A 12,101-nucleotide genomic window follows, 5' to 3' on the forward strand; every position below is an offset into this window, starting at 1 on the left:
AACGTGCACACAGAAAGAACTTCGCGTATTTTTTTCTACCTTCAGTTACTCAACCCAAGCATTCGGACAAATTACCTGCCTCTTGCACAAAAGGACGCGTGTGACAGCTACCACTTGCTTCTCCAAGTTCATTTTGTCGAACATATCTCTGCATCCGCATGCCACGCAATTCAACTTCTTTTCATGACGTCAACTCTGAGGTTTATATAAAAGGGTAATCATTGCTCTCTTGATGAAACGCAGCTCAACCCCACATTTCTTTCGCAGTGAGTCATTTTGTTTAATTTACCCTCTTCAGTACTTTTGTGTGCCAATCGGTGGATTGTGATCCTCTCACTGGCGGCTTTATACACTGACAAGATGAGAGGATGTATATAACTTATTGCAGAGATGCAGAAAGCTTACGATTGATTTTATTTGTATTAGCACAAATGTGTGTTCTCAGCAGACATGTAGTTGTTTCTGTGGAGCTTATTGCTGCTGTTTCTTATATATATAATATACCATATGTATGTATATATATATATATATATATATATATATATATATATATACATATCAAGGTTGCAGTCGTCATTGCCAGTGCTATTCGGCTTTTTTTTTTTTTCGAAATATATAATAGGGCCGAATGACGTGTGCTTGTCACGTTTCTTTGATTCATTGATTCGCTTATTTATCAATTTTCGCTTATTTATCAATGAATCAAAGAAACGTGACAAGCACACGTCATTCGGCCCTATTATATATTTCGAAAAAAAAAAAAAAGCCGAATAGCACTGGCAATGACGACTGCAACCTTGATATGTATCTTTACCGAGTCCCTCGTCCCGTATCTATATATATATATATATATATATATATATATATATATATATATATATTTTTTTTTTAATTTTTATTTATTGTTATAGAGCGCTAGCACTGAAATTGGGCAAATGCGAACCTGAAATGATTTCACACATACCAAAACATTATGTTCTATACCGCTTTAGCTTCTTATATACGAAAATCGCTGCTACGCTGTTTTATATCAACTGCAGGAAGACGTTTTGTTCTAGCAAGCAATTTCTGTTTGTACAAGTTTTTTTTAATTTTTATGAAGTGATCCTATAATAATCATGATCAGCTTACTCAGGCCTACTGCAGGAGGAAGGCCTCTGCCTTGACCGGCAACCCATCCTGTGCTGCACTGCTTGTTCCTATAATTAAACAAAGAATTTGCGACATCCCCGCAGCAAACGAGGCAGCGACGGACTCCAAGCCTTCAAGATGAAGTTCGTTGTCGGATTTGCCGCCATCGTATTTGCCGCAGGTAATTCATATGGGTATTCGTGCTCAATAGTGCTCAACCTGCTAAATTATTGCTGAACCTTCTGCCGCAAGCTTGTCAGAAAAGGTCTCACAGTACCGAAATATTTTGTGCGCATGTTGCGCATGGAAAGACTACGCGAGAGGTTTAAGGGAAGCGGAAAAAAAACGTTTCCTCCCTGAATCACTTTCAGAATTAGGATGACTTGGGCTGTAATCTGCCCACGATTTGGCGGCATTCCGTTCCCAGATAGGTCTGCAGGTAGCACCATCTAATTGTTAAATTGGAACACTCGTTTTCTTTTTGGAACAGATGGTAAAAGAACAACGGTGTTAGGCCGTAGTAGCCTAGGTGTACAATCGCGGGTATTCGTGTGGACGGCTTGTGTTCGACTCCCAGAAATGATGAAATTTTTTCTATACCCCTCTTTGTATTTCCTATAAAATGTTCTCTTGGCTGAATCCTGCGAAGTTATTTCGTCCATAATGGTGGCTTGGTATCCCTTGGGTGAAGTAAAGGCAGAGCGCATCATATTAACAGGTTTTGTTCAGGTTGGCATCGGATTGCAACGGCTGGTAAATGTCATTAACGGGAATATCGCCCCGGCGTAGCTCTGCGGACGTCCCCAGTTTGGGTTCTCGCAGCGGGTTTACGTATTTCAGAAATATATGCGAAGTAGAATAAGCTGTGGTGATCACATATCTTTTTTCAGTGTGTTAGATTTAAATGCAACTTCTCCTGAAAATTATTGCCACTCTTACACTCTGATGATAATGGACAGTTCTGACCGTTAATGTCCGTCGATGATGAAGGTGATGACGCCTGTCGAAGCAGCTCTCTTCTAATTCCAAACGAAGATAATCTTGTAGCATAGCTCCAAGAACCTTGTAACACACCTGACGGTGTGCGGACTAAGTCAAGGCATTGTTGGTTTAATTGTTTTAATATATAAGATCTCCTCACTTCTGAGAGACCACTTTCACCACACGCGTTTTGGACAACACCGTCCGTGTTGCCGTCCGCAGGAGTGCGACCAACTGAGTACTAAAATGTCGGGTGACTATTTGCGTACTTTCACTAATTAAATTATCACCCTGTGCAAATCCGCATATCTATTGTGTGCAGATGAAGTGAAAAGAGAAGTATTGGCCAAGACTGAACTATTCACCAAATCACTTGCATTGTACTAGAAATGATTTGCACAAACAGCGTCTTCTTGTCGAACAAATATTCAGCCTTGGACGCAGCCGTGCACTCCTAACTAGCCGCGGTACCACAGCAGAACCTGAAAGACAAGAATCTGTCACAGCTGAGCACTACCAGGGGAATGGTGGGAGGGAGAAATATAGTTTACCCTGCCTGAGACAAGCTCCGCAGCCGGTTGGCTGCACAGTGCAGATTTCTGCCAAGCCAATATTCGTGTTGCCATCTTTACTGGTAGAAGGTACAGATTTAGAAGGCATGAATGCTGAACACAGCAAGTGTACATGAGGAAGCGCTTCGCTGTTGACCTTCTAAACGTTTATTTCTCTCTCCCTCTCTCCAGACGAGTGCCTGACATATTCTCGCGCACTATAAACAGATGCCCTTTTGATTATTCGTGCCTACCCGCCGCGGTGGCTCAGTGGCTAAGGCGTTGCGCTGCTGAGCACGAGGTCGCGGGTTCGATTCCCGGCCGCGGCGGCCGCTTTTCTGATGGAGGCGAAAAGCAAAAACGCCCGTGTGTACGAGATTTCGGCGCACGTTAAAGATCCCCAGGTGGTCAAAATTAATCCCGAGCCCTCCACTACGGCGCGCCTCATCGCCTGCGTTGCGTCGGCGCGTTAAACCCCCACAATCAATCAATCGATTATTCGTGCCTATAACACCGTCATAACGCTCCCGTATCAAACCAGAGCAGGAAAAGGGGCAGAATGCCTGTGCAAACATTTTTATCCGAAGATCGCGGTGTCGGGGATAAAATCCCCTACCGAAAGAGAGATCACGTGAACAAGCGTCTTCAGCTGTTTTTGGGTTGTTGTGAGGAAACATCGCTGTATGCAGAATGATACCCGGAATGTACGCCGGAATGTGGAATGTATGGCGGAATGTATGGCTTAGTACTGGACCTTTTCTGATGACTTCTAGTTTAATTTCACGTTGTTGCTAAATTGAACGCTGCCAAGAGCTTCTTCTATGAGTATGTTACTGTTGGTGAGGATACCAATTTGGGTAAGGGTTGTTAGCCTCTAATGAAGCTGTGTCGTCCCCTAGAGTCGCACGAAGTGGGTATGTAACAACTGTTGGTGGACATGTTAACCGCACAGCCTCATGGGATACTGGATTAGTCGTGAGCTTCTGACGGTGCTTGTTAAAGTCACTGGGAAACATATCTTTTAGGGTTCGTCGTTAGGCCCATAATTTGCATGAAATTCCGCTTATGTTAAGGTCAAGGTTGACGACGTACTAATCGAAGTCGACTCATTGCATGCCAAGCTGTTTTTATTGATAAGCTCAAGCGTAATGTTAACCTTAACGTGATTTCGAAGCGTCACGGTATTGCAACCCTCCTGCGTTATAATTTAAGGCAACTTGTACTATCGCAGGATTACGTGGACACCACATGCCGGCACACACACGCGTTCACACCGTCGAGATAAAAAAATATTTATCGAACGTTCTTCGCTGCTTGCCTAATTGGTGCTTGTAATTTCCATTCTGAAGCCCAAATAAATGTCTGGCCCACACGGCTTTAAGTAGAACGCTAACAAGCATTCACTAGTTTTAACTTTAGTCATCTAGAGCCATGCAGCCCTGGGTGGCGAAGAAAACGCGTGGTGGACTCGCATACTATAACTCCTGTGCTGAATTCCCGTCTCTTGCGAAATTTTTCTATTTTATGTTTTGAATTTTCATAATCATTGTCATCAGCTTCACTTACAATATGTTACAATGCCAGGTGTCCAAAGCATGTGCTTTATGATGTTTCGCTCTGCTGCAGACGCCGGACAGGAGACTTTTTCCCAAGCGACAATTTATTCTATTGGTAAAAAAACGTGATACCTTTCTTGTAGCGTAAACTCGGCAGTAAAGGCACAACACTCGTTACTTTTTTATGGATGCGCATATGGAATCTCTGACAGTGTAGTGGGATCCACGGGAATATTGGTACTTCACCTTGCGTTGGTGAAACGTGTACTAACTCGAAACGAAAACTTGGTTTCAGTTGCCTTGGAATTGGTGCGCGGGAGCGAGGTGGTCGCTTTGGAACCAGGCATTGGTGAGTTGTCAGCAAACTACGGTTTTAGTGCAAGAACTCCTTAGTATTCAAAAAACTCCTTCGTGGCATTCGCTATTTCGCCAGGAGCGTTTATTAGCGATTATATCACGGTCTGTCTGTATCACCACGCTCTCAAATATGTCGGTGAGAAAACGGCTTTGCATCACGCTACATCGCTGATGTGGTGGACGAGCCATACCCGGACAATTTGGCGTTTAGAAGAGTAGCCGTTTCGGCAAGTTGGTGAATACTTGACCTTTTTTAAGGTCAAGTTTACTTGACTTTTTTACTTGACCTTTTTTTTTAAGTTTTAAAAGCTTTTAGGAAAAACAATCGACAAAAACACAGCGAGACACACGGTGCACCACATAGGGCTATAGTGCACGGGCGGCCTCCTTGTGTTTTTGTCCCTTTCATTTGCCCGCTTCTAAAGTACCGTACTTACCCGATTCTAACGCGCACTTTTTTTTCCGGAAAAATAGGTAGAAAAATCGCACGCTCGTTAGAATCGGATACGAAACCGAAACTTCCGAAACAGTGGAAATGTTGTCCCACCCATCGCCATCCCCATCTCAAGATGGCGCCAAAGCTTTTAGCAACAATTTTTCGGACGCAGGAAGCATAGGTGCCTAGACTTTTCTATCGGCGTTCACACAAATCGTCAAATCGTTCCACTTGCGCGCTCGATAACAGCAATGGCAGCAGCGGCTCTCTCGCGTTCAAAACGAGCGGTCGGCTGAAGCGTGCGCCTCTGGAAACGCTCGCGGGATGGGCGTGGGAGGCGTGGGCCACGATCCCATCGACCATGATTGAACGTTCGTTCAGAAGTGTCGCATCGCGAACGCGCTTGACGGCACCGAGGACGCGATTTGGTCAGCGGAGAGCGACGAAAAGTGAGATAAGTGAGATTACTTCGGAAATAAATCGTCCGTTTCTCTCGCATTCGTTTTTCTTCCTCACAAAGTTACGGGCGCGTTACAATCGGAGGTGCAAGTTTTTTGTTTTTTTTTGCCAGGAAAATCGGGTGCGCGTTATAATCGGGGGCGCGTTAGAATCGGGTAATTACGGTATTGAAATTTACGCTGGAAAGTGCAGCAATAATATTCGTGGAACCTCCATTCGCGAAGTGTTATTGTGCATGTCACGATTCGGGCACCCTTTGATATACAAAAAGCCCGAGTCCGCGCGGTCTTGATTGCGACAGTTTTTTCAACTTCGAGCAATTCACCGTGGTAAATAAAAACACCAAAGAACGCGACGCAGGAGAGTGAACGTGTTCCCACCCGGGCCGCGGACATTACCCATAAAAAAGCTGCTCCAAATTTATGCTAATCCACACTAATCGTACGAAATGAACTTTAACCGCATGTAATTCCTAATTACCACCCAATTAATTTAAACTCATTGTAATCTACCGGAGGCAATTTTAATTCACCTCAATCTAGCCTAATAACAGTACTATTTTCGCTAATACGCCATCAACTGCATTAATTATTATTAATCCTCCGTAATCAAGCAAATTAATCTTAATCGATAGTAGCCTCGTTTATTGCCACCGAACTCCACCTCATTAGTCGATACTATCGATGTCTTATCACTGAGTAATTAACCTTTGTCGTGATTATTAATCTCTTAGGCATGACTGGCATTCTTTCCATTATGGCCTTGCTTGAGCTTTTGTGTCGCATGTGTCAACGCCAGGTCTAATTGGAAAGCCACCTTTCATTCAGACATATAAGGTTTTAACCCCAAACAAACAAAAAACAAACGTCAGCCACAAAAAGCAGGGCAAATAAAAGAAAACGAAAAACGAGGGAAGCACCCTAAAGAAAATACAATAAACAGACAAGAGCGTAAACAATAAACCGTCGACCAGGCGAACTGGGCGTTAGAGAAGAGAGGTATAGCATTTATTTGGAAATTTAGGACAGTAAAAAAATACTAATTATATTCTGCACCCACAACTTCAGGATAGAATGCATGGCAGGTTGAACGAAACCGGGTTTTCATGCGAAGCTTCTGCCAAAGTTTTCTGAAACAACAATCATGTTTCATTGTTACACAGAGTCATGTTTCATTGTTACAACAATCATGTTTCGTGGTCCACAGAGTGTTACTGTAATAAAAAAATATTAACACCAAAAATATTATTATTTTCTTTCTCAAAGCAAACTTCTGAAAGCTCTCAAACACCCGGATAAAGTTGATTCCAAAAAAAAATTTCAGAACAGATGTCTCCAAGCATTTCCCAGAGTATGCGGAGCACATATCGATAGGCTTGTGTTGGTAGTGGAGGACGAGAGATTTTTACCTTGCCTCATCTAAATCAAAAAAGCTTTCATGGTCGGATTATTTTGCCCGGGCATTGATCCCGAACCCCAGGTACTCAGTATATCAACCCAATGCCTGCCGGCCAATCTTACACTCTCCTTATCTCTTTCTTTCTCTCCCACTTTCTCATCTCCTCATGTGTTCTCAACTATCCCTTTTCATTCCCCCTCTCCCCTTCCCCCGGACTGGGTTGTATGCTGATGAATTCCCAAATGAGTTCAAAATATCCCCAGTCCACTTCTTTTCCACTTTCTATTTAAATAAATCACTAACTCATTCAGTAAAAAATACGCGCATCCCACAAGTCCGCTTACACGCGATGAAGTAAAAAACATCATGGTTTTTCGATGAGATTCCTATCAAAGACTTGTTTATTACTACCTCGTGATTGGGTCTCTTCCTTTGCTATAGTTTCTTGCTTTTGGGCCGGAAATACTTCAACAGGAAGACTGGCGACACATCACGCCGCAGTTTCCTCAGAAATTGAGCTTTCAGGGAATGGGGTTCATCTTTTCTACTCACGTAACTCTACGCCCACCTTTCCCGCGATTTCACGTCATGCCGCACGCAGTAGGCCAGGGGTTGTCCAACCGAAAACACGCGTGCTGATGTAGCTTGGTGGTAAGTCACCGGCCTTCTGCTCGGGAATGTGCGAATTGATTGTGACACAAACTTCAATCTTCCCCTCTTTATTTTCATACGAAGTAACTCATTTCAGCGAAATATCTACACACACAATTCGACCAAATGTAACACCTTTTTACGTGCGTTTTACACTTTAAAGCAACGGCACCGATGTTTTTTGCACAGTGGGGCACTTGCGTCAATAGATTTCTAACTTTGCCTGAGAGCATTTAAAGCGCAACAATGGTTGCGTACTTTTGCTTGCATGCCAAGTATTCCCGACGCATGCACTAAAGGTACATGCTCAGACTGCATGCGCACGAAGAAAGGCTACCACACTTTCCGTCCCAACAGCAGGCTGCCAAATTTGAAAAGGCGCGTCACAGCACAGTTTTCAACCCTATGTAACGAGTGCGTGACTCAAAGGGCGTGATTGTCGGTAACAACGTAAGGCATCATTCGCACTGCCGTTTTTAACCCCGTTACGTCACCGTCACGTCACTGTATTCGTAATGACCGACGGTTTCTCGGGCTCATTTTTGCCGAAGACGGTGCGACGACGACGGGAAGCCGAGCTCTACGTTTCCGTTCCGTCAATGCGACGGGACCACGCAACGAGGCAACAAGAAAACCTAAATTTTCAAGGCTACATTTAGCGAAAAGTGAGCACACGCAAAAATCTAAACCATAATTTTTTTTTGCATTACAGCAATTATAACCACCTTGTATCGCATATATACCGGCATTTTCTTCACTTTTCAGGTTAAACACGCTTCATTCCAGGCTAAATTGATCACTAGGCAAACGAACCTGTGCTCTGACAGAGAGCTCCACTGCCAACTCTACTCTGTTACGTCTTCGTCGCGGATTTTTGACGTGACCGTGCCGTGATGGAGAAGATGACGGTTCTGTGAATGACGCCTGATGAGAGCCAATCGTTTTCCTGAATTGAACTTCGCGTCTCAGTGCAACAATTATGTTTTCTTGAGACAACGCTCGCAACCTCTGCAGTGGAGTCAATGTTTTGTTCAAATGTTCAATGATTTATCTAGTTTTACAATGTGTGAAAGTGTTCCCTCTGATTCATGCCGTTATTTTGAAAGCGTGTCGTGGTTTATATTCCTGTTGAGCGTTTTCTTTGTTGTTGTGATTGTATGTCCCTTTTATTGGATGCACAAAACTCCATAGAGCTGCAAGAGAAAAATATGCCCTGAAAATCATTCTTGGCTCCAGGAAGACAGGCACGTATTTAAATATACCCTTGTTTTTCCGTTGGTTTTCTACACCTTTCCTCTTTCAGAAATTTTCTTGCTACTAAGCAGGTGCAGCCATGTCACACCAATTTAAAGTCCATATCAAAATTGATTGATTGATTATAGGGTTTAACGCGCCGACGCAACGCAGGCGATGAGGCGCGCCGTAGTGGAGGGCTCCGGATTAATTTTGACCACCTGGGGATCTTTAACGTGCGCCGAAATCTCGTACACACGGGCGTTTTTGCTTTTCGCCTCCATCAGAAAAGCGGCCGCCGCGGCCGGGAATCGAACCCGCGACTTCGTGCTCAGCAGCGCAACGCCTTAGCCACTGAGCCACCGCGGCGGGTGGCTCAGTCAAAAGAAAATATATTATCAAAAGAAAATATATTATTAAATTCCCATTGTTTTTTGCTCAACATGTTGTCCTTTCGTAAATGAGGCAAAATGGCGTTTCAACGTGAAGTTGCGGAAGCGGGGCAGAACGACAACGAAACTCCTTTGTCGGTGTTTTACGGGATGAATTACACTTGGAGTCATATTTCGCGTCGTTCGCAAGGAAACTTTAAAGCGAACCTGAACATGACAGAGAATTACACCCCGGTATTACAAGGTTCCACGTAGTAACGCTTCTCTCGAATAATCGACACCTGTTTAGAATCTTTCCAAGGTCCAAAAACTCCCTACACTTGGACTTTTTTTTCTGCCTCTATCAGAAAAAAAAAACGGCTGCAGTGGACGGAATCAAACTTGCGTCCTTAGAGGCAGCATCACCATGTCTTAATGACTATGTCACCGCTGCGAATCGTTTGTGTGAAATAGATATCACAAACGTAACAAGGGCGCCCGACCACAGGCAATGTTTTTCACTAATGCATGGAAATCCGCCTATTTTACTGACCCGCAAATACACCTTGATGCTCCAGCTCAAAATCACAAACAGTTACGAAATGAAGTTTACAGACCAATCAAGAAAGGCCTGTTTACTAAACTCGTACTGTACCTTACTAAGAATTACTATTTGCTGATATGTCGTGTTCATCATGAATGGTTTATAGGAAATGTAATAGCCTTCACGTCTGACTTGCAGTACCACAAGTTCCAGTTCCCTACAATTCCGTGTACTTGCCCCCGTGGCACGCACGTCCCAACCTAGTTGCACACGGTAAGTAACACGTATGTAACCCTGAAAGAAAGCAGTCGGTCTGTTGCTATGCTCATGGAGCAACATTCAAGTTTATGCTGAATACACTGAATCCGAAAGAAATATTGCATAGCCTTGGTATGCCAAGGAAACAACACAGCACGTGGCTCTCAAGTATGGTTGGGGGTATTGTGTTTTTGGGGCAGGTTGCAAGCAGTGTCCTGTATTTAGAGCCCTCGTTCCGGCCCCCAAGCACGGCTCTAGGTGTTACCCAGCTGCTAATACCCTCTAGGACTCCCCATTACGCGGCGCTAAGCTGCCCCTTCGTGTAAAGATAGCAAAGGCTCAGATAGCAGACGCCACCTGCCGTTCATTGCGATAGCAGGTGGCGTCTGCTATCTGAGCCGCGCAATGAATCTCCCTTGAATGCTGGAGGGACGAATTTACGCAACACACGTAAAGGGCTTCTTGAATGGGGCTATACAACGTGTGTTCTATAGTTTGTCTTGTTACGCGGCATTTCAGAAAAAAATTCCGCCATCTTCACGAAGTGAATGATGATGAGAGGGGCGAAGCAAAAATGCTCATCGTTAAACCGTGAAACATTCGCCCGCGCATCATATAAAGACTCGACATGTCAAGCTTAATACCGCTCCGTTGACAAGCCCGTCGACGACGACGATGTTTGTGGGGGTTATGCAGGGGTTGTTTTGGACGATGAGAATCTCCATGGGTAAGTTGGCGAATTCGGTGTGTGACATTTTAGCCACCTTGGCCGTCGCCTTCTGCAGAGCGTCTTGTGTCGTGTACCCCCGGTACGTGTCTTGAGCTCGCAGGCGACGAACGACAACCTCTTCTTCTTCCTCTTCTCCTTGTTGGGTAGCACCGAACGCGTTGAACGTTTTTTCCTCTTCGGGCAATCTTTGGTTGGCCAATCCCTAAGGGGGTTGTACCACAATCATCAATAATGTGCCGTGCCATATATAGCAGCAACGAGGGATGGGACAGGGCCCGAGCAAAAGGACCTTCGCCCCTAAAATATATCGGTTCTTGCCGCAGCCCAGTAACTGCAAACTGTATCTGTTTTCACCCTTATATCCTTTGTGGCCGGGAGAGACTTCATCAAAATATTGCCTTCACATGTAGGAATTTCCATTTTGGCCAACCTTATTTGCGAGCGCTCTACAGAACGCGTGTACTAAATTAAAATACCTCCGTGGAAGATCTGTTTCGCATCATGCAGCAGGTAATCAGCGCCTTGTGCTGGGCCATTTATGGGTTGTGTTCAGAGATTCAGTAGAACTAAAGATGCTTCGCAGTGGCCGCCCATTTCAAGGCGCGTTTACTACTACCGTTTCAGCGTGCGTAGGCGCTGCATTTCTTGCCAAAGAGAGAGTCTAACTGGTATGTTCTACACCGGATGTTTTCTTTCTATTTCAGGACACGTGCTCGGGTGCCCAAATCAATGGGCGTGTGACACTCACTGCAAGCAGAGCGGCTGGCGGGGTGGATACTGCACTGCAATTTCGCATTGCACTTGCCATTAGTGGAGATTATTTTTTGTTCACGGATCGCAAGAGCCCTTGGCCCAGGAATGTGTTGTTGCAAATATACACGGAAGCAGTCATCTCTTTTGTTTCTACACAAAGCCGCAGCGCTATGGAAACGCAGTGTCAATCGCAAGTTCACTTGAATTGAAGAATACGCAAAAGCTACATATGCAGGTTACCGTATACTTTTTTCACCGAGGTGGAACATTTTATGAAAACTATACAGAGTGAAGACTCACTCTGTGGTCTTAGTTGGGTGTGTTGTAGGCGGGAGCGGTGTTTTGCTCGATATAGTTGAAAATTGTTGATTCTCAGGTTTGGGACAGAACTTCGAGTGCTTCCACACCAATCTTTTTTTTTTTTTTGGGACATGGCCAAAAATCATGAGGCAGTGCATTTTCCGCGAGTGTACGACCAGAAAAAGGTAGGTAAGCTGGGTTCTGAACGAAAGTACGATCTCTGGCAACGACATATTTTTCTCCTACCAATCAAGTGTATTGTGGTTTGACCCCGGGCTTTAGTGTTGTTCGCATGCCGTATTGATTTGAAAAGCGGCTGTGACAACGCCAAAGTTGCGGCGCCGTTGTCGGAGGCGCGGCTGGCAGAGTTCTGGTTTTCGCGCCGGCGGACG

General features: G+C 44.6%; 1 long non-coding RNA gene across 1 annotated transcript; it reads left to right on the forward strand.

Moving 5' to 3' along the window:
• The first annotated feature begins 1,241 nt into the window (after positions 1-1,241).
• LOC144137558 (uncharacterized) lies at positions 1,242-11,495 on the forward strand. Its single transcript, XR_013315682.1, has 4 exons — positions 1,242-1,312; positions 4,515-4,568; positions 9,867-9,941; positions 11,361-11,495. It is a non-coding gene; the product is annotated as an uncharacterized LOC144137558 (long non-coding RNA).
• The last annotated feature ends 606 nt before the right edge of the window (positions 11,496-12,101 follow it).

This window comes from Haemaphysalis longicornis, unplaced genomic scaffold (assembly GCF_048455015.1).
Source record: "Haemaphysalis longicornis isolate Haplotype H1 unplaced genomic scaffold, Haemaphysalis longicornis Haplotype H1 scaffold_40, whole genome shotgun sequence".
Lineage (NCBI taxonomy): Eukaryota > Metazoa > Arthropoda > Arachnida > Ixodida > Ixodidae > Haemaphysalis > Haemaphysalis longicornis.